This window comes from Rhinatrema bivittatum, chromosome 7 (assembly GCF_901001135.1).
Source record: "Rhinatrema bivittatum chromosome 7, aRhiBiv1.1, whole genome shotgun sequence".
NCBI lineage: Eukaryota > Metazoa > Chordata > Amphibia > Gymnophiona > Rhinatrematidae > Rhinatrema > Rhinatrema bivittatum.
The window spans coordinates 301,354,060-301,375,457 of NC_042621.1; the positions used below are offsets into that span (position 1 = coordinate 301,354,060).

Consider the following 21,398-nt stretch of genomic DNA (forward strand, 5'->3'; position numbering starts at 1 on the left):
ATGGAAAGGTTTGGTTGCCTCCATAAATTAGTTTTATGAGTGGCTGAATACTTGCAATCTTCACATACATTTTCCAAGATACTTCTTCTGGACAAGAGGTTGTGTTAAAACATTATTTGACTTTTGATTCTGTATTTGTAGTGTATATTTTAATATTCCCATATATGAAGATCTGTGTTGGGGAAAATTACACGTAAAAAAGCAAACAGAATGTTAGGAATTATTAGGAAGGGAATGGTTAATAAAACGGAAAATGTCATAATGCCTCTATATCGCTCCATGGTGAGACCACACCTTGAGTACTAGGTACAATTCTGGTTGCCGCATCTCAAAAAAGATATAGTTGTGATGGAGAAGGTACAGAGAAGGGCAACCAAAATGATAAGGGGAATGGAACAGCTCCCCTATGAGGAAAAGCTGAAGAGGTTAGGGCTGTTCAGCTTGGAGAAGAGATGGCTGAGTGGGGATATGATAGAGGTCTTGAACGAGTAGATGTGAATTGGTTATTTACACTTTCAGATAATAGAAGGACTAGGGGGCATTCCATGAAATTAGCAAGTAGCACATTTAAGACTAATCAGAGAAAATTCTTTTTTATTCAATGCACAATTAAGCTCGAATTTGTTGCCAGAGGATGTGGTTAGTGCAGTTAGTGTAGCTGGGTTCAAAAGAGGTTTTGATAATTTCTTGGAGAAGTCCATTGACTGCTATTAATGAAGTTTACTTAGGGAATAGCCACTGCTATTAATTGCATCAGTATACATCAACCAACCTCTTCCCTTTCAATAATAATTCTCCAACATACACCAATATAAGGGAATGCTTGTGCTATGGTGTTTCTTCTGTACAGTGGCTCAGTATTAATTAATTAATTAATTGCATCAGTAGCATGGGATCTTCTTGGTGTTTGGGTACTTGCCAGGTTCTTGTGGCCTGGTTTTGGCCTCTTTTGGAAACAGGATGCTGGGCTTGATGGACCCTTGATCTGACCCAGCATGGCAATTTCTTATGTTCTTATGTAAGCTAAGAGTCCATCTGTCAGAACACAAAAATTTATTGAATCAACGCAGACAGGCACCAATAATCTTTTCGGTGTACAATTTTTGAATTGCAGTGTTGTGTGATTGATCAGGTTGCTTCATTCCCTCAGGGTGGGAATTGTGATTGTCAGTTAACAGGAGCTAGAATATTGGATATATCGCCTTCAATGTCTGCATCCATGACACCATTGAATAGAATTTATTTTTATAATACAGGCTTTTTCAAGTGGGGATCTGCCTATTAGCCAAGAATTTAGTAGTAAGATAATGTGTTCTGCTAATAGTCTACAATTGGCACATATTTGTGAACGAAAAATTAGCTTTGCTGATTGGATAGTACAATGAGCAGCTTCCTTTGAAAAGGAATGCCTAGTATTGAGCAGATTTGGGACACTGCCATAGACATGAGTTGCCATTATCTCAAAATCTTGTTCCTTGGCTCTGAAGCAGCTGGATAATAGCGAAATGTGGCTCCATGTCTGCCTGGCTTCTCTGCCAGGCAGACATGTGCATTCATTACACAAAGTTTGATCAGAAGAATAGTCACCACTGAATATACAGCATTATTTTGCACCACTGAATATACATCATTATTTATTTATATTCGCGGCCTACCTGACTCGGTGTTGAGCCTCCTGCTCCCCTTGCCCGCACCCACCACCACCGCATCGAGGCCTCTGCTGCACATCGCGGCTGCCACAGCTGGCCATAGGCCAAACCGAGGCCTTCCTCCGCCGCATCTCGCACCGGACCCGACCCGGAGCCGCCCCGACCTACCGGAAGGAGAAAGAGAGACGCACCGGAAACTAAAGAAACACCACTGTGAGAAACACCGAAAAAGAGAGAAAAAAAAAAAAAAGAGACCAACACCGAGAAATCCAAAGAAACGCAGCCTCCGGACCCACCAAGAGGGAGAGAAAGAGACGGGGAAAAGTAAGACCCGCGCCGCTGCCGACGCCCACGCACCGCCATCTTCCCCTCCCTGAGCCCCAATCAAGGGCTGGGAGCCACGTCCACGTGGACGCCTGGGAGGAAGGACTTCCAGACATTTAAACTTGGGCGCGCTACTGCAGCGTCGCGCACACGAAGGAGTGCGACCTAAGGGGCCTGCCCCTTAGTGTGCCCCTTCGTGTGTCCCCTTCTAGGCCCCCGCAACTCCATCTCATACGGCTCCAATTCAACGTCTACTCTCGCTGCAACACCTCGAAGGGCAAGCCAGTCTATACTCCTCCAGCCACCACCATCTTCAACTCACGGCTCCCCAAGGAACTCCAATCGACTAATTCTCCCAAGAGAAAGACTCTTACAATTACTATTCACCTCATACCTTCTAAGAATACTCCTATACCTGTTTCTCTGAAGTTCTCCCTCCCTCCCGTCTCCCCCCACATCCTCATACATACTGAGTCGTCCCCCCCCCTTCCCCCCAAAGTCTTTCTCGTCCCATACCAACCTACAGTCAATCACCCCCCTACCTCACTACAATTTCCTGTCTTCTTCTCCCTGTAGGCCTTCCTTGTCACCCACTGTTCAGCAACCATGCACACGCTCTTCATGCCCACTATCAAACACTATCCTGAGGCACATTACTACCCCCCCCCAAATTCCCAAGAGAGTGTCACAGAACCTTCTTCCCATCATGACCACTCCTATTACACAAATAATTGGCCTCACTACCTTCACAATCCTCCTCCTAAATGCACAATCCATCTAAAAAAAAAACTGTTCTAATAAGCGACATACTCACTGACGACAATCCTGACATACTAGCCATTACTGAAACATGGCTAAAGGATACCGACACTGCCATCATCAACCATTTACCGATTGACACGTATGATATCTTCTCAATTCCCAGGCCCCAAAAAAAAGGAGGCGGTCTCCTCCTTGCAGCAAAGAAGGCCTTTAAAATTTCACTCAAACCCATTCCCCCACCACACAAGCTAGAGATCAGCATATTCACTGCATCTAACTTACAAATCTGCCTAGCCTATCCTCCCCCAGGGCTTCTTGAAAAGAACCCCTCCCTCATAATCGAATACATCTCCAAACACAAACTGTCACTCACCTCTATTATCCTAGGAGACTTTAACATCCATGTTGATGCTAATCCTCTCTCTCCTCCCTGTGATGCCATTCTAACTGCACTAGACGCTCTAGGCTTCAAGCAGCTTATCTCTAACCCCACTCACCGAGCAGGTCACACCCTTGACCTCATTTTCACCAATACCCAAATTCAAACCACCTTACCCTTATGCTCCCCTGTCCCCTGGTCTGATCACTACTGCATTGACATTACCTGCACTATAAATAAAACCTCCACACCCACACAAGGCAATAAAAAAACTATTCACTTCGGGCGTAAGTGCAAACAAGAAGACCTAGTTACTGCACTCACTACAGAACTCAACAAGCTCGACTTAACTGACGCTGAAACTGCTCTTGACTCCTGGAGCCTCTGTACTGACGCCATAGCTAACAAGCTTTGCCCCATGCAAACCTGTTTGATCGACCCAGCTAAAAAGAAAAAACAACCATGGTACACCACTGAGCTAAAATCCATGAAACACAACCTCAGAAAATTAGAAAGAAAGTGGCATAAAAATCCCTCCCCTGCACTTCTAAATTCCTTCAGATTCTTCCTCCACACATACAGAACAGCTATCGATAAAACCAAAAGAGACTTCTACACTGTCAGAATCCATAACCTCCAATTCAATCCTCGAGCCCTATTTGAACTAGTAAACAGCTTAACAAAATCCAGCCCAAATATAACACAAGACGCAGACGATCAAGGCAAGTGTGAAGACCTGGCTACTTTCTTCCACAGGAAAATTAACAACATTATGTCAGGTTCCCCCCCCCCCCCCCCCCTCTCACACTCAGGCATCCACCGTCCGCCTCGACGATAACACCAATGCAAGCCTACCTACACTTGAAACTACTTCCTCATTGGAAATTGAATCCATCTTAAAAAAACTGAGGCCATGCACACACCCATTTGACACCATTCCAACTAAAACCCTCCTCTCCATCCCTGACATCATTGCCAAGCCCATCTCATATATCATCAACAGATCCATCACCCTTGGCATCATCCCTAAAAATCTTAAACATGCCATTATCAAACCCATTCTGAAAAAACCTACACTTGATCCATCCGACCTTGCCAACTGGTGAACTCCTGCCTGACCACTGCAAGTAGGCAGAGTACTCCTAGATCAGTGGCCGGTCTTTCCCAATAGGGACTCGGATAGCATGGATGATGGAGCCAATCCTTACTTTCCTGGAGGATGGGAAAATTCCTCCAGGACTGGAACCGTATAGAACTATGTTGCGGTTCTTTCACAGAGATGAATTACCGGCTCTGATTACCCAGACATTAAAGATGGGAGTATCTGGGGTTGAATCCATGTCTGTGCCAAAGAAAGATCCCATTTTGGTTTCATTGCGTAAAGCTTCATTTTTTTCCCTATTATGGAGGCCATTCAAGAATTGATTGATCTTGAGTGGGGCGCTCCAGAAGCTAATTTCAAAGAGGGGCGAGTCTTGGAAGGACTGTAACCCTAGATCCAGCTGCAAGAGAACAGTTATGTTTTCCGAAAGTGGATGTACTTGTGTGTGCCGTCACCAAGCAGACGACTCCCGTAGAGGGAGGAGCGGCCTTAAAGAATGCTCACGATAGGAGAATTGAGGCCATCCTTAAGCAAGCATTTGAAGCAGTGGCAATGAATTTGCAGATAGCTTCTTCTTGTTCCCTGGTGGCTCACTCTTTTTTACTTCTCTTGCAGGAGGTCAATGAATCTGGTATGAATTTCAGGGGAGTGATGGCACCAGCAGCCGCATTTTTGGCAGATGTGGGCTGTGATTTGGTCCACACCTCAGCCAGAGGGATAGCTTCGGTAATAGTGGCCAGGCGTCAGTTATGGCTGAGAAATTGATCAGCTGATGCGACCTCAGAGTCTAACCTTACGAAGTTACTCTTTAAAGGCTCACTTTTGTTTGGGAATGAGTTGGAGAAGGTGGCCAATAAGTGGAGTTCAGGGCCCTTGTTGGTAACTGTTTGATTCAAATTTCATGCCACCCCCTGTCATTGATGCAGAGAGTAATGTTAGAGTTGCATCAAAGGTGAATCATAAGGCTTAATGGTTAAGAGTAGTAACCGCCGCATCAAACAAGTTATCCCGATGCTTGTTTACCCAGACTGCACAGATCCATGCCTTGTTGAATGTTGTCTGAACGTAAATCCTCTTTTCCCTCTGTCGTTGAAGCAGAGAGCAATGCTGTATATGCAAAGTGAAGTATCAGGCTTAATTTGATTAGGGTAGTAACCTCGCAATAAGCAAGCTACCCCCATGCTTATTTGTTTATCCAGACTGTGTAATTCAGTCCTTGCTGGTTGCTGTCTGAATGCAAATCTTTTCCACATTTCCCCTTGCCATTGAAGCAGAGAGCAATGTTGGAGTTGCATTAACCATGTGAAGGCTTATTGAGTAAGGGTAGTAATCACCAGGTAGTAGCCACCATTCCAGCAAGCCACCCCATCCATGGCTCTTCTCTTCATTCCCATCCTCTAGCTTTTATGGATCCTCAGTGTTTATCCCATGCCCCTTTGAAATCCTTCACAGTTTTAGTCTTCACCACTTCCCCCAGAAGGGTATTCCAGGCATCCACCACCCTCTCTGTGAAGAAATACTTCCTGACATTGGTTCTAAGTCTTCCTCCCTGGAGTTTCAAATTGTGACCCCTAGTTCTACTGATTTTTTTCCAACGGAAAAGATTTGTTGTTGACCATGGATCATTAAAACCTTTCAAGTATCTGAAAGTCTGTATCATATCACCCCTGCTCCTTCTCTCCTCCAGGGTATACATATTTAGTTCTTCAATCTCTCCTCATAAGTCATTTTATATAGACCATCTACCTTTCTGGTCGCCCTTCTCTGGACCGCCTCCATCCTGTCTCTGTCCCTTTGAAGATAAGGTCTCCAGTGAGGCCTCACCAAGGCCCTGTTCAAAGGGATCATCACTTCCTTTCTCTTACTAGATATTCCTCTCTCTATTCAGCCCAGCATTCTTCTGGCTTTAGCTATCGCCTTGTCACATTGTTTCGCCGACTTCAGATCGTTAGACACTATCGCCCCAAGGTCTCTCTCCTGCTCCGTGCACATCAGCCCTTCACCTCCCATCAAGTACAGTTCTTTTGGATTTCCACACCCCATATGCATGACTCTTCACTTCTTGGCACTGAATCTCAGCTGCCATATCTTCGACCACTCTTCCAGCTTCCTTAAATCCAGTCTCATTCTCTCCACTCCTACCGGCTTGTCCACTCTGTTGCAGATCTTAGTATCAGCCGCAAAAAGACAAACCTTACCTTCTATCCTGTCCGCAATGTCACTCACAAAAATATTGAACAGGACCGGTCCCAACACCAATCCTTGCGGTAATCCGCTTAACAACGCTCTCTCTTCAGAGTACGTTCCATTTACCATCACACATTGTCTTCTGTCCGTCAACTAGTTTGCAATCCAGGCCACCACCTCGGCACTCACTCCTAAGCTTCTCATTTTATTCACAAGCCTCCTGTGTGGGACCGTATCAAAAGCTTTGCTGAAATCCAAGTAGATGACATCGAGCACTCTTCCTCGACCCAATTCCCTAGTCACCCAATCAAAAAAGTCAATCAGGTTTGTCTGACAGGACCTTCCCCTGCTGAATCCATGCTACCTCTGGTCCAACAATTCTTCTAAAATGTAGATAGTTCACTATTCTTTTTTTCATCAATGACTCCATTACTTTTCCCACCACCGAGGTGAGGCTAACCGGCCTGTAGTTTCCAGCCTCCTCTCTGCTCCCACTCTTGTGAAGCAGGACCACCACCACTCTTCTGCAATCACTTGGCACCACTCCAATTTCTAGGGATCTATTGAACAGGTCATACAGCAGACCCGCCAGCACATCTCTGAGCTCCTTCAGTATCCTGGGATGAACCTCATCAGGCCCCATTTTCAGTTTTCCTTGCTCTTCCCATACATTCTTTTCTGTAAACGGAGTTTCATCTACTCCACTACCCTCCAGTTTCTTGTTAACTAGCCACAGTCCTTCTCCAGGGTTCTCTTTAGTTAACATCGAACTGAAGTATTCGTTTAAAATTTCTGCCATTTCTTCGTCTCTCTCCACACATTGATCCTTTTCACTTTTCAATTTCACTATACCACTTTGGACTTTTCTCCTTTCTCTGATGTATCTGAAAAATGTTTTATCACCTCGCTTTACCTCTTTGGCAATCCTTTCTTCCGCTTGACTTTTTTCTTTCTTGATTACTTTCTTCATCTCCCTCAGTTCCACCAGATATTCTTCCTTGGGATCCTCCCTTTGGGATCCTTTATATTTCTTAAATGCTGGGTTTTTTTAGCTTTTATTTTATCAGCCATCTCCTTTGAGAACCAGATAGGTTTCATTTTTCTTTTGCTTTTCTTTACTTTTCTAAAATATAGATTAGTTGCCTTGGTAGTTGCTCCTTTTAGTTTGGTCCACTGTTGTTCCACATCTCTCATTTTCTCTCAGCCTTCTGGTTCTTCCTCCAGGTACTTCCCCATTTCAACAAAGTCTGTGTTTTTGAACTGCAAAACTTGGGACTTTGTGCGACTTCTCCGTATCCTATTTGTGACATGAAACCATAACATTTGATGATTAATGGTGCTGAGGTGGGCTCCCACCTGGGCATTAGAGACATTATCTCCATTAGTGAGCACTACATTGAGTATAGCTCCCTCCCTCGTGGGTTCCATTACCATTTGTTTGAACAGAGCTCCTTGCAGGGCATCCAATCTCTCTCCTACTGTTAGATTCTGCAGAAGAGATTCTCCAGTCTACATCGAGCAGATTAAAATCTCCAACAATCGCCACTTCTCCTTTCTTTCCCATTTTTTTGGATGTCTTCAACCAGATCTCTGTCAAGTTCTTCCATTTGATTTGGAGGCCTGTAAACCACTCCAATAAAAATAGATGCCCCATCATCTTTTTTTAGGTCGGCCCATAATGCTTCTTCTTTGCAGCTCAGATGCTTGGATATTGTTTTTGACATAAAGAGCCACTCCTCCCCCTTTTTTGTCCTCTCTGTCCTTCCTTAAAAAGTTATACCCTGGTATGGCCGTATCCCAACCATGAGATTCCGTGAATCACTTCTCCATGACAGCAACAATGTCCAAGTCTGCCTCCACCATTAGGGCTTGCAGATCTGGGATTTTATTGCCCAAACTACAAGCATTTGTGCTCATAGCTTTCCAGCTTTTCTCATTCAGGTTACTGCTTTTCTTGGACTCCTTTTGTGACTTATTTAGCTGACCTTTCTTATCCTCTTCACTCTTTTCATTTCATTTGTATTTGTGGGGTGACATTCTAATTTCCTTCTGCCACCCCGGCATCTAGATTAAATGCCTTATGACATAGGATTTGAATTTATCACTTAGGATCCTTTTTCCTGCCATAGACAGATGTAAGCCATCTTTGACAAAGAGCTTTTTACTGGTCCATACATGGCCCCAGCCCCCAATATATTCAAAACTTTGTTTCTTACACCAGGATTTGAGCCATACATTGAAGTTATCAATATGACTTAGCCTCTCCTTCCCCTTTCCATGAACAGGTAACACTTCTGAAAAGGCAATGGTTGTCGCCATGTGACTAATCTGCTTCGCTAGAGACTGGAAATCTCTCTGTACCGCTTGGATGCTGTTTCTAGCAAGGTCGTTGGTTCCCAGTTGGATGATAATATCAACTTTAGAGTCTTTGCTTTCTTCTTTCATCGCTTTGACTATCTGAATAGCATTTCTGCTGGCCGATGATCCTAGAAGGCTTTTAACTGTAGCTGGGGAATATGTGAATGCAATAGATTCATGAATCATTATATGATAAATGTAGCTCTCAGTGGAGGTGATGAAGGCAAAACCAGTAAAAGAAATCAAGAAAATGGGGGATGAGCACAGAGGATCCTTAGTGAAAAAAGTGATAAATGTTAGAGAAAAACATAGTTGGTGAAGGAGAAAGAACACCATATCTTACCACAGCAGCAAAGAAAATGAGATTGAGGAAACTTGTTGAGTGGTTGATATACAGGAATTCCTGCACATGTTCTAAGACAGCATGACTGAGCCAGCACCATTAGATAATGTAACCCATTTATGTGGTGCAATTTGTCCTGCTTGTCCACAGAGAAAAATGTATTTTCACTTTTGATTGATGTTTTCTATATTTTTTGTTAGGTATTTGAATTATGAATGTTTATGAAAATGGGCAAATAAACAGTACCTACTGTTGAAGAGTTGAAAATTGGTACTACTGCTCACAACATAACATGCCATGCTGGGTCAAACCAATAATACAACTAACCCAGCATCTTATCTCCAATCGTGGCCATCAATGGCAAGTACCTGGCAGATCTAATGGGGAAAGTCAGCATTTTCTGAAGGGCTTCCTTTCTTCTCACAGGAAAAAAATAAAACCTTCCTGTTCAGCACTGACTCAGTATAGATGCAAGTCCCTGACCCCACACGAAGCTATATTTATTAGCCTCTTTGTAAATTAAATTTTTGGTTGCCACTGCAGTGAGACCCAATAAAGGAGAAAGTTATGAAAGGAAAAAAGATGTCCCCCTTTTTTTCTTCTTTTGGTGTGGTTTCTGCATGTGCAAGGTTTTAGAACAGAAATCCCAAACTGACACCATATGAAGTACTGTAAGCAATCAGAGTAGCCTGCTCTATGATGGGATTATTTCCCCTTGTCATACCATTTTGGAAACTGCTCAAGGGTTCATGGGTTGCCCACTGTTCCTCATTTGTCTCTGTAAGTTCCTTTATTTTTGTTTACCAAGTACCTGGAATATCCCAATTCCCTATGGCAACAGTGCGGCCAGTTTCTTGGTAACAAAGCCATCTGGCTTAGTTTGACTGTCCATAAACTGACTCCACAGGTTTTTAAAACAGGGAACAATCATATCCTAAAACTACCGGATATGGGAGCTCGGGACTTAATCCCGTATTCATAATCTTTTGCCCCACCAGAGTCATCAGCAGAACCTGTCTAGTTGGGTGGTGCTGCTGGTCACCATGTACACAGGCAAGTGTCGCCTTCCTCTTGTAATTAATCCATCTTCTCTGGGCTAAGTCTTTTTGTATGAGAGTCTTCCGCATCCTGAATCCACTAATGCCTCGGTAAGCACCTCATTCAACTCCACTGAAATTACAAAATCCAAAAGTTTCCCACGTGGCCCATCTACCTTATTACAACTTTACATTTTCACAAAAATATTTGCCCACTATTTCTCCCACTCATCATTCTCCCGTTGAGGACAGTTCTTAACATGCTCTTTCGCTCTACAATGGCAGCATGTCTGTGGATTTGTTCCACTTTCATTTCGACAGTGGCTACAAAAGATTCGGCACTCCATTTGGATGGTTGCATTCTCTCTTGCACTGTTCTGTTAACCTGCACTCCCATTCTATATCCTTGCCAGCATGGTCGTCTGTCTTATAGAAAGAAAATGGTCACAACACTTAAGTTTACCCCTTCCTATCAAGCATTCTTAGTTTTCTTCTTTGTCATGCGGCAACACTCTTCCTTACATCCATTCCCAGCACAAAGTGAGTAAAAGGAAAAAGTGTCCAGAACCCTGTTAGTCAGGAGACTGGGTATTTCTGAGATTCTCTTTTTCCTCCGACTCTTTGGTCATCCCTGTCTTGATGATCCTCTCTTGTCAAATCACATATTAGCCTCTGGTGTTGGCCGAGTTACCAGGTTGACCTCCATGGCCTTAGTTCCCAGGTATCAGAAGTCTCTGGCCACATGTCTTTGCTTTTCACAGTTGAAACAAACAGAATAGCCTGATGGCTGGGTCTCTGCATTACTTCCAGTATCAGTTGAGCCTGATGACAGGTAACTGCAATTTCCAAAATGTTCTCCAAGGTGAGCCCTGGGTGTTGACACATCCATTGCATCATGGGTTAGTCTTACTTGTCCAGGAACTGCTCCAAAAGGACCCGGTTTGGTCTCCTCGAGGCTTGTCTTCATCTCAGACTCTAGCCATTTCTATCCAGCAACTTTTAGCTGATGAAAAAGGCTTCATGGGTTTTTCCCTGGCTGTAGGGTCCTCCTTCGGAACTGCTGCAGCTAGGTCTCTGTTGTAAAACCCACTCTTTCCAGGATGGCGGTTTTGACCACAGAATAGTTGGATCTCCCATCGGATTTAGCCACTTGAAAGGCGGCTTGACTCTTGCCAGTGAGTAGGTTTGTAGGTATTTGGTCCAATTCACCTCTGGCCAGCCTGTCAGGCAGGCAGTTCTTTCAAAATTCTTTACCACCACATCCAAGTCTTCCCCCATCTTCGTTTTAAAAAGAGCAGGAAGCAGAGGACATGCCTGAGTTACTAAGTTTTGCATTGCTTGTGCCAACTGGGTCAATACATTTTGCGTGTTGCTCACCAATGCCAGCTACTGGGACACTTGTTCAATCAGGGTGTGGCCTCCCCCACCCCCCAGGTTTTCTGTTGCCCCTCGGTGAGGGCCTGCATAGCTCCCGGAAGTAAGGGATGAAAATTCCCAAGTCTGCCTCATAAGTTTCAGTCGTGCCTATTCAGCATGTATGTATTCTTTTGAACCACCAACCACCTAATTAAAATTTTGAATTTTTTTAAATTTTTTTTTTTTAAGATTTAATTACTCGTCTTTCCAAATACGAACTCAAGGTTAGTTACAAATCAGATCTAGTATGTAGTTCCTTGAACTGATGAGATGCATTCCAGGATACTAAGGGGCCAATGCAATACATTTTGCGGAAAGCGGGCGCTAACTTTTCAGTGCCCGCAAGGGGGGGCGCCATGCAATATGCAAATTAGGGGGTCACGTTAGCAAGGAGGCGCTAGGAGCGACCTTAGCACCTTCTTGCTAACGGAACCCCACGGCGGCTGCCAGTTATGAAGACCGATGCAGGTAAACTCAGCATCAGCCTTCATAATTCGGCCCCAGGCAGGCGTTAATATCTGAGCGATAAATGTGCGTCTGAGACGCACATTTATTTTTTTGAATGCGAAGTGAATGAGTAATAGTCTCATTCACATGCATTTGCATGTGATGAGCGCTAACTCATTCACTCCACGTCGGATCCGCGTTAAATAGGCGCTAATCCCCCTATTGCATTAGGGGGTGGATTAGCGCCGATTTAACCCGCGTCCGACAGCGGGTTAAACAGTGCGCTCTTGTGAGCTCACTGTATTGCATTGGCCCCTAACGGAGCTCTGAAAGGTGCCAAGTGTGGACTTCATGAGTCCCAAAATCCTCACATCCAGAGCAGTTTAACCCGTGGAGTTGAGCTGCCCTATCTTTTTACCTCTTTGCAGTCTGAGCCCAGTAAAAGGATGCAATTGGACAGTTCTTGTCTTCCCTGCGTGTTAATTATTGCATTGCACTTTGCTTTCAAGCAAGCTGTCGAGTGTCACACAGGAAAGCTTAAAAGCCAATAAATCAATATATTTACATTACAAATTTAAGCAGGTAAATGAAATGGCAATGTATCTTTTCAGATCTCCATTCAACAGGCAAGCTGCGATCCTCAGCTTTTGTACTCCATAATGGTTGTGATTGACAGCATCAGGATCCTTTTCAGAGGCAATTCACCACGCATTCTGCAGCCCTGGGGCCTACAATTATTTCATTTCCTTCCTTGCAAATGTAATTTTCACCCAGGGTTTTTTTTTTTTCTGAGGGGGTATTGGGGAAAGCAGGGCCAGAATAAAAAGCCAGACAAAACATGATAGACGTTGCTGGACTTTCTGATTGAACTTATCCATTTAAGATGATTTTTAAAAATCCACAGGTTTACAAAGCAACATTATTTACTTTGCAAAATGAAACTCATCTCAGCTATATTATGTCTCAGGATGATCAGCTAGAGCCTTCATGCTAAATTAGCCATTCCTTAAATTTAATCAGGAAGGGCGGGGAAGGAGGACTTGTGGCTCATCTTTCCCTTCTCAGATGCGTAAATGATATTTGAGATACAAATAAGAGGAAAAAGGTCACCTGAGAAGAAAATCTGCTTGCAGCACAAAAGAAGCCATGGAACACTGTAAGAAATAGCAGCCTTCAATGAGAAAGCGTCAATGACTTTTGAACCCCTTTCTCTCCAAATGGAGACTGCATAATGACGAGAACACTGTTTTACAAAGATAACCCAAATTTAATTTCCATCCTTGTCCAGACATATTCAGCCACCTCTCTCTCTCCTGCTCTTGCAGAGACAGAGATCTACAAGAAAAGGTGCTGGTGGAGTACGGTTATTATTTTTTTTTAAACTTCCCAAAAAGAACAGGAAATCAAAAGTTTAATTAAGCGTGATTTCAACATCCCCTTGAAGTTATTTTTCTCACCTACTTCCTGGTCTTTAAATGACAGCCAGGTACAGCCCAGCTGCAAGTTCTTTTCACTGAAAGCTGAGCATTGTTAGCAAAGCCAACTGCTCCGGCACCAGATCTCTCCAAAATGTGCACCTTGGAAGGGGGATTAAGTCTTTGATGCTTATAGTGCTAGGAAAGAAATATTAACTATTTCTTGGTGCACTAAGCTTTACGATTCAGTATCTGCATCCTGACAATGTTGTCCAAGGCATCCAAAAAATGTGTCTAGTTCTACAGGATAAAGAGTGGAGGCAACCTACCAAAATGGTGCAGGGTATGCATCAAAACTCTACTAGATGAGACTTAAGAAGCTGAATACTTATATCCTAGAGAAGAGGGGAGATGTTCAAATACATCAATGGAAAGGAAACTCTGAGCCTCATTTCATGACCTCTTGTGAGCAGGCTCAGGCATAGCACTCGAAAATATTTATTCTTCAGGACCAGCTCAGTGACTCGGTGGCCCAGGTTCGATTCCCTGCTAAGCTCAGGATGCTGTGGAAGCACTGCACATCTAAAGGCTGGACTTAGAGCCCATGGTGGGAGGGGATATATAAAAAGTAAAACATACCAGAATAATTACAAATGAAGGCTCAGTGCATCAGATCCCAGACCTAATACTGACTGAGCTAGAAGTCCAGAATGAGCAGGAGAAAATTACTAGGTAAAAAAATAACCAAACACCATTTCTTCACAGATGCATGGAATGGTGGTGGCATAAACAGGAAACCGGGGTCTGTGGGACCTCAGAGGAAGCAGAGTGCGCAGTCAGTCCTCCTCCGTTTCAGAGCAATGGAGGCTATGCAATGCATCGCCTATCCAAGTACCAGTATGCATGCTGTTCTAACACTGCAGCACATCACTGGCTGAAACATTCATGCTGACACTCTTCATGTTTTCTTTCCTAAGTTTTCTAAAATGGAACCAACCAGGAGAGCAAAAAGCACTGTTTATTCTAAGTGTGGCTTTCTACAATGTGTTCAGCTGTTATTGGGAGGACGTGCTTAGTCAGCATTATTGTCATGCAGGAGCAGAGGTTCATAGCAAGGATGAGCAATCCTTTATTTGGGCTCCAGAAAGGTGAAATTGACATTTTGAGTTTCTGTTTAGAAGCATGACCTACTTGTTTCTGGTAACGCACCTTCCAAGTTGTATAGGCCACCCAGTCTTTCAGGTTGTGTGCCATGAGAAAAGAACTAACGGAGGTCAATATTCAGTAAGCTGGCAAGCAGCAAAGTTATCCAGTTACAATTAGCCGATTATTTAGCAGGACAAGTCTCCTGCTGAATATACCTCACATAAAGTTATCTGGGTGACTTTGCCATTTACCAGCTTACTCAATAGGATGAGGGGGGGGACGGGACATTGTGGGCCAGCAGCAGCCCAATTCTTCCCTACCCCACCCAACCCCCGCTTAAGCCCATGGAGCATGCCCTACCCCTTCCTATTAGGTCTGCAGGAGGAGAAGCCCCTGCTACCTCCTCTCCTGTTATGTCAGAGGGGGTCGACAGCCCTCCAAGCTTCCTCCTTTTCACACCTTTAAAAATGTTGTGTCTGATGCCTCCCTCCTGCACACCCCACCCTCCCCTAAACTATTAAGCAGGCAGACCTGAGATCTGTTTGGGATCTTGCCGGTACTTGTGACCTGGACTGACCCAGTATGGTGGTTCTTATGTTCCCCCACCTAAAGTGCTGACCCCCTCCCACCCACCTGAAGTGACAGCCTTGCTGACACTCTCCCCAGTCCTGAAAGGGAAGCAAAGTCTAGCCAGGGCGACATAAGCTTCATCCTCCTGGCTAAGTGCCCTGCATTGTGTCCTCCAAAAAGGCAAAGCCTAGCAGGAAAGACGCAAGCTTCATCCTTCCAGTTAAGCATCCTGCCTTGCTGTTGGAGCAAGATGGCGACACTTAGCTGGGAGGACAAAACCTTTTGTTTTCTTCTTCGGGCAAATACAGAGGGACGGGGCGTCAGCAATTTGGGCGAGTGGAAGGGAACTGGAGAAGGCATGGAGTGCAAGGGGAGATGCCAGTGGGGGGGCTGGTGATTTATATCATGAGGAGGGGGGAGGAGCTTCTCCTCCCACAGGTCTAATAGATGGCTTTGGGGTGTTCGGTGTGGACAGGGGAGAGGAGGGTGGTCAGGTGACCTTTTTTTTTTTTTTTTAGACAGGGGAAGTAGAAATTGCACTGCTGTAGTCCCAACATTTTTTTTCTTAACTTTGGGGATTGGGTGGGAGGGAGAATTGGACTACTGATGGCCACAAGACTTTTTTTTTTTTTTAAATCTATAGTCTTAATATAGCCAGGTAGGTAAGTATACCAGGATAACTTTAGACCTGCTCTGCTTAGCTGGGCAGTGCTTTGGGCTGGAAATTCAAAACCACTTTGAGGGTTTCTAGCTCTAGAAAACCACTTCCTTTAATCTACGTATAACCAAATTCTAAGGTATGGAAGGCGATCTTTTTGAGCAGGACCTATTTGTACAATTATGTATCATTTAGTTTTATACCAATTCATACCCATCCTTCCTAAACTAAAATAAAAGAGAACAATCAAATGACTGATGTCACAAGAGACAACTTTTTGTGGGTTGAAAAGTAGTCCTGTGGTTTCCCTATCAGCATTGCCTCTGGATCTGAATACTTACAAAGCTGCAGTGGCAGAAATTTGCAGCAGGCTGGGGAGGATATGGAAAATTGACACTTTTACTCCCATCTGATCAACAAAGGAAAACACATGCAGATTCAGGAAAGCTGAAGCCAGAGCTGGACTTGGATTTTAATTACTCACCTTTTCCAAATCCGTGCTGAAGGCAAGTTACAATTCAGGTACTGGAGTTACTTCCTTGCCCAAGAGGGCTCACAATCTGAGGTGGAAGTGGCTTGCAGCAGCAGGATGTGAACCCTGGTTTCCCTGGCTCTCAGCCTGCTGTTTTAACCACAGCTTTTAATAAGGAGTTAATTGAGCTTGAGGATCCAGAGCCAAGACTTCCTGATGGAAAAGGCAACATAAAACACACAACATCTCTTATTTATTTATTTTGAGGACAATTTTCAAAGGCGCTTTATGGAGACTGCCGCTTTAGGGCAATCAGTCAGGCCACAGTAAAAGTTCACAGAGCTGCTTCTGTCACCTCCTGTACAAGTCTGGGTGTGAAGAGCTACAAAATCAGAATGAAAAGTGGCAGAGCGCTTCACCTTTCAGGAGGACAGGGAATTAATTGTGTCCCCCGTCCCCCCCCCCCCAAAAGGTCCAACTGTGACTGCCACCGAGGGATGGATTTAGGGTTTTAGGCACTTTTAGTGATTTCAGCCCTTCCCCCACCTGTTGCAAGGTTCAGGAGGGCTCTTCTCTGCTGAATCACATTCAGCAAGGCTGGAAGGCATCAAACCCTAGCCAGTCTGCTGCTCCTAAAGGTTGTTTTTTTTTGCTCTAGGCACAAGAAATGAGTGCCTATTGACAAATCCAGGGCTACTCCCACCCTCTCCCCCCTGAGTCTTCCAGTCCCTCTCTCACTCTCACCCACCCCCATATTCCACCAAACCCAGGCCAGGATTTAGGCACTACCACTGGCACCAAATTCTTATAGGTGCCGAAGGGTCGTCGCCGTCGCCTTAAAACAGAGCCTGCAACCACGACGACAGTGTTTTTATCCTCTAGTGGGCCAAAAGAAGCACTGGGTAATTTTAAGAGTTTATTTTACTGTAATTTGATTTTGTCTTAAGTGTCATGTGTGAAATATTGTCTGTTTATTTTGTGAATGCATAAGCCGCACCAAATGAAGCACTTTAAAAAGAGAAGAAAAAGCAATGCGGAACCCTGAACAGTTCTTGTAGACGGAGGCATCCTGCGGCGCCCGGCCCATGGAAGGGGTGGGGCACTGCAGCACAAGGGCTGCTGAAGGCCCGTGGGAAGGGGATCCTTTCCACCTCCCTCCCTCCCTCCCCCACTGACCGGACCCAGCCTCTCAAATTCCCGACATCACTCAGAGCCAGGCTCCAGGCTAACTGGCACCTTATATGAAAACTGAAATTAGCACCCCCCCCCCAAAGAAAAACACAAATGTGCATAGAGCCAGCTCCAGGGCAAATGGTGCCCCCCCCCCAAAAAAAACAAACTGATCCACGCTCTTTAGAAACAAAGACTAAGGGAGGGGAAGAGGTAGAAAGGCAAATCCTCCTCCCCTCCTCACAGTGATACGGATTAGGGAAGGTGGACACATTTTCTCTCTCTCCGTGACCTCAGCGCACCCCCATTCCCCACCACCGCTCCAGTGTTGGCCTTAAAAATATAGAAATACACATACTTCAGATTTGAAATGCTGCATCTGCAGAATAAAACGATGTATTTTTTTCATTTTCTATCAATTATGTATCCCTGGATCACACATCACAAGCAGAATTGAGCGATTAAATCTCAAACACAAATTTCTCTCTACCCCGCCCCAGCACAGGATGCGAAAAGTAGGGTTTATCGCGCCGTGCAATAAGAACGATGCGAAGCAGTGAATTACTGCGTAGTACGGTAACTCAAACATTTCCATAAACACGCCCCTTTCTGTTATTGTGGGCATTATCAATGCGTTATTAATGAATCTATGCCTAAATTAGCCGAGTAAATAGCGATATCCACACTTATCCGACTAACTTAGGGGTTCATTTTCTAAGCATTTTTCAATTAGACACAGAATGGGAGAAACCTTTAGTAAACAGACCCCTTAGCCAGATAAGTTGAACCTGCTTATTGAGCAAGTCTAAAGTTAGATATACTTATTTGACTAACTTGAATGTTATCTGGGCTACACTGCTGAATATCCTGGCTAAGTTCGCTAGATAAGTTTAACTGGCTAACTTTCCTAGCTGGCTAGGTTTTGAATATGGACCTAGAAATTTTTTAGATCTTACAAGTTCAGATTTTTTTTCTCAGCAACAGATCCTTAAGCAAAAACCTAGCCAGCTAGGGAAGTTATCCAGATAAGTAGCTCCTCCCTGTTATGCCCCTATCCTGCCCACCACTTAGCTGGCTAATTACTGATCTGGATAAGTAGGCTTCCAGATAAATGGCGGCTGCTGAACGAAGCCGGATATTCAGACATTGCCACTTAGCTGGATAGGTTCCAACTTATTCAGCTAAGTGGTGCTAAATATCGACCTCGTAAATAATATTTCTCAGCAATAAGTACAAGCAAATATATCAGTGATACGTGGTAAATCCTATTGGGTACCTCCAGGGCCTATTGATCCATACACAGTAACAAATTGTGAGCCTGTATTGAGAGATCTTAGTTGTATCAAACAGAGCATGCATAAGCACTACACCTATTTTCTGAAGATCTTGACACCATTATTAAACCTGCTGACAAAGGAAGAGCAGTGGTTGATGGACTGGATGGGCCGTTTGGTCTTCTTCTGCCATTATTTCTATGTTTCTATGTGGGACCTGCTTCAACTGAAGCATCCCGTAAGGCCTCCACTGTGTCTTGGGTCCTCAACATGGTGTTAGCTCAGCTGATGAAAGCTTCTTTTGAGCCGCTGTGCACCTGTGACCTGAAGTATCTGACTTGGAAGGTCATAGTTTCAGTGGTAGTCACCTCAGCGCGTAGGGTCAGTGAGCTCCAAGCCTTAGTGACTTATCCATCTTACACTAAGTTTTATCATGACAGGATGGTCTTGTATATGCACTCTAAGTTCCTGCCTAAGGTGGTGATGGACTTCCATCTTAACAGTTCATCATCCTGCCAACATTCTTTCCCAGGCCCCATTTGTACCAAGGCGAAGAAGCCCTGCACAGTTTGGACTGCAAGTGAGCCTTAGCCTTCTATTTGGCGTGGACAGAAGCCCACAAACAGTCCACCCAACTTTTTGTTTCTTTTGATAGGAATAGGTTCGGCATTGACGTTACCAAGCAGACCCTATTGAATTGGCTAACAGATTGCATCTCCTTCTGTTACACCGAGGTGGGTCTGCATCTTGGGGGCCATGTCAAAGCTCATTCTATCCAAGCCATGGCAGCGTCAGTTGCCCATTTGTGAGCAATTCCTGTGGAGGAGATCTGCAAGGCTATGTTCTCTCCTCACATTCTCATCTCACTATTGCTTCGACAGGGCTGGCCGACGCAACAGTAGGTTTGGCTGATCTGTCCTTCAGAATCTGTTTGAGGTGTAGAACCCTACTCTCTCCCACCTAGGGCCTGTTTGGGTTCAGTATGTCTCCCCCCTCTGTTACCAACAGCACATTTGTTGTTGTGCCTGTTGGCACCTGGTTTGGGTGACTGTTGGTCTCCTTTTATGCTGGGAAGCAGTCTGTAGCTAGGAATTCATCCATGTGTAAGGACTACCATTCTGCTTGACCTCGGAGAAAGCAGAGTTGCTTACCTGTAACAGATGTTCTCCGAGGACAGCAAGATGTTAGTCCTCACGAAACTTGCCCACCACCCTGCGGAACTGAGTTTCTCCTATTTTGGTTTTTATATAATTCTAAGTTATAAGACTGAAGAGGGACCCCGTGTGGATGCATGGTATAGGGCTACCTGGGCATGCCCAGTGTGGCAAGTCAAATTTCTAGAAACGTTGACATAATTTTTTTGTGTTGGGGCTCCATCTGATGTCATTTATGTGTGAGATTAACATCCTTCTGTGCTTGAACAACATCTGCTACAGGTAAGGAACTGTGCTTTCCCCAATGTGTATATGTTTTATAGCATTCAAATGGATCGCAGGAGATGACAACTTCCATAAGTAAACACTGGCATGCCTTAGCAATGCATAAAACATTTTCTGATAGACCATTAGTGGCATTTTCAAGGGGCGGGAACATAAAGAATTAGGTTGTCCAAGCCACTTTGCGGATTGGAAAAATACAGTAGAGGTGGGCCTGCATATAGGTTTATAGGCATATGGAGGATGTGATTTGTATGCACAGGCTATGGTGGGTAACAGTTGGGTACATCCTAATACCCAATTTATGGTGAAATTCAAACATCACACAAATTGTACTTCTACATATGTGATTTACTTGCTACAATGTCCATGTTCTTTGATCTACATTGGACATATGAAAAGATCCATCAGGACTAGGTTGACAGAACATCGCAACTGTCTTAAAATCAAGAAGTTACAAACACCCATTGTACCTCGTCTTACAGCCCAAAATTACTGAACATATTCCATCTTATTGTCATGGAGGAGATAGAGATAGATTGATAAATCAATGTTAGCAATTTTGGATATTCACTTTGAATTATATTCAGCCCTATAGATTTAATGACAATATGAATGGGAACTCACAGCTGTGATTGGTGGGCCAGATTAAGATTTTTTAGCCATGTTTCATATGGTACATGATGTTCCTTGCAAAATATAAATACAGTTTGTTTTCTCTTTGTTAGCCAGGATTCACTGCTATAAATGGACACTTGATGCTATATCACTGAAGCAGAGAGATACTTCTCGAAACACGGAGCAATGTCGAGTGGCCTTTTTCAAGTTTCTTCTTTGGCATTACAAGAAATAGATGATTCTCTGAGGACAAGCAGGATGGCAGTCCTCACACATGGATGACATCATTGGAAGAAGCCCAGCCCAGAACTTTGATTGCAAAAGATTCTAGAGTTTTCAAACATGCCCTACTGAGTTATCACCCTGCCTACTAGGCAGAGTCCCTCAGTCTCTTTTTTGTCGCAGGAGACGTGTAGTCACAGTATTCAGCTTTGCACTCTCCTTACAGTTTTTGTGAGTTTTTTCTGGAATGCAGCTGTTTTACTTTTCCTTATGGTAGGTTTTATTTTTTGTTTTATTTTTTCTCTTCCTTTCAACTTTCTGCCAGCCGCATGGCAGCCTTAGTTGCTGTGCAACCTGGCAGAGTCTAATTCTATTCCTTAATAAATAAATGTTGAATCTGCAGTTTAGTTTCT

General features: G+C 44.1%; 2 protein-coding genes across 4 annotated transcripts in view; one reads left to right on the plus strand and one right to left on the minus strand.

Annotated features, from left to right (window-relative positions):
- The window catches only part of ENO4 (enolase 4), a 291,356-nt gene extending 269,969 nt beyond the window's left edge, over window positions 1-21,387 (plus strand). The window contains exon 16 of the mRNA XM_029610746.1: window positions 20,874-21,387. The gene's annotated coding sequence lies outside the window, so the exon portion shown is untranslated. The remainder of the gene's footprint in view (window positions 1-20,873) is intronic.
- The window catches only part of SHTN1 (shootin 1), a 237,435-nt gene that overhangs the window by 11,166 nt on the left and 204,871 nt on the right, over window positions 1-21,398 (minus strand). The gene's annotated exons all lie outside the window — the stretch shown is intronic.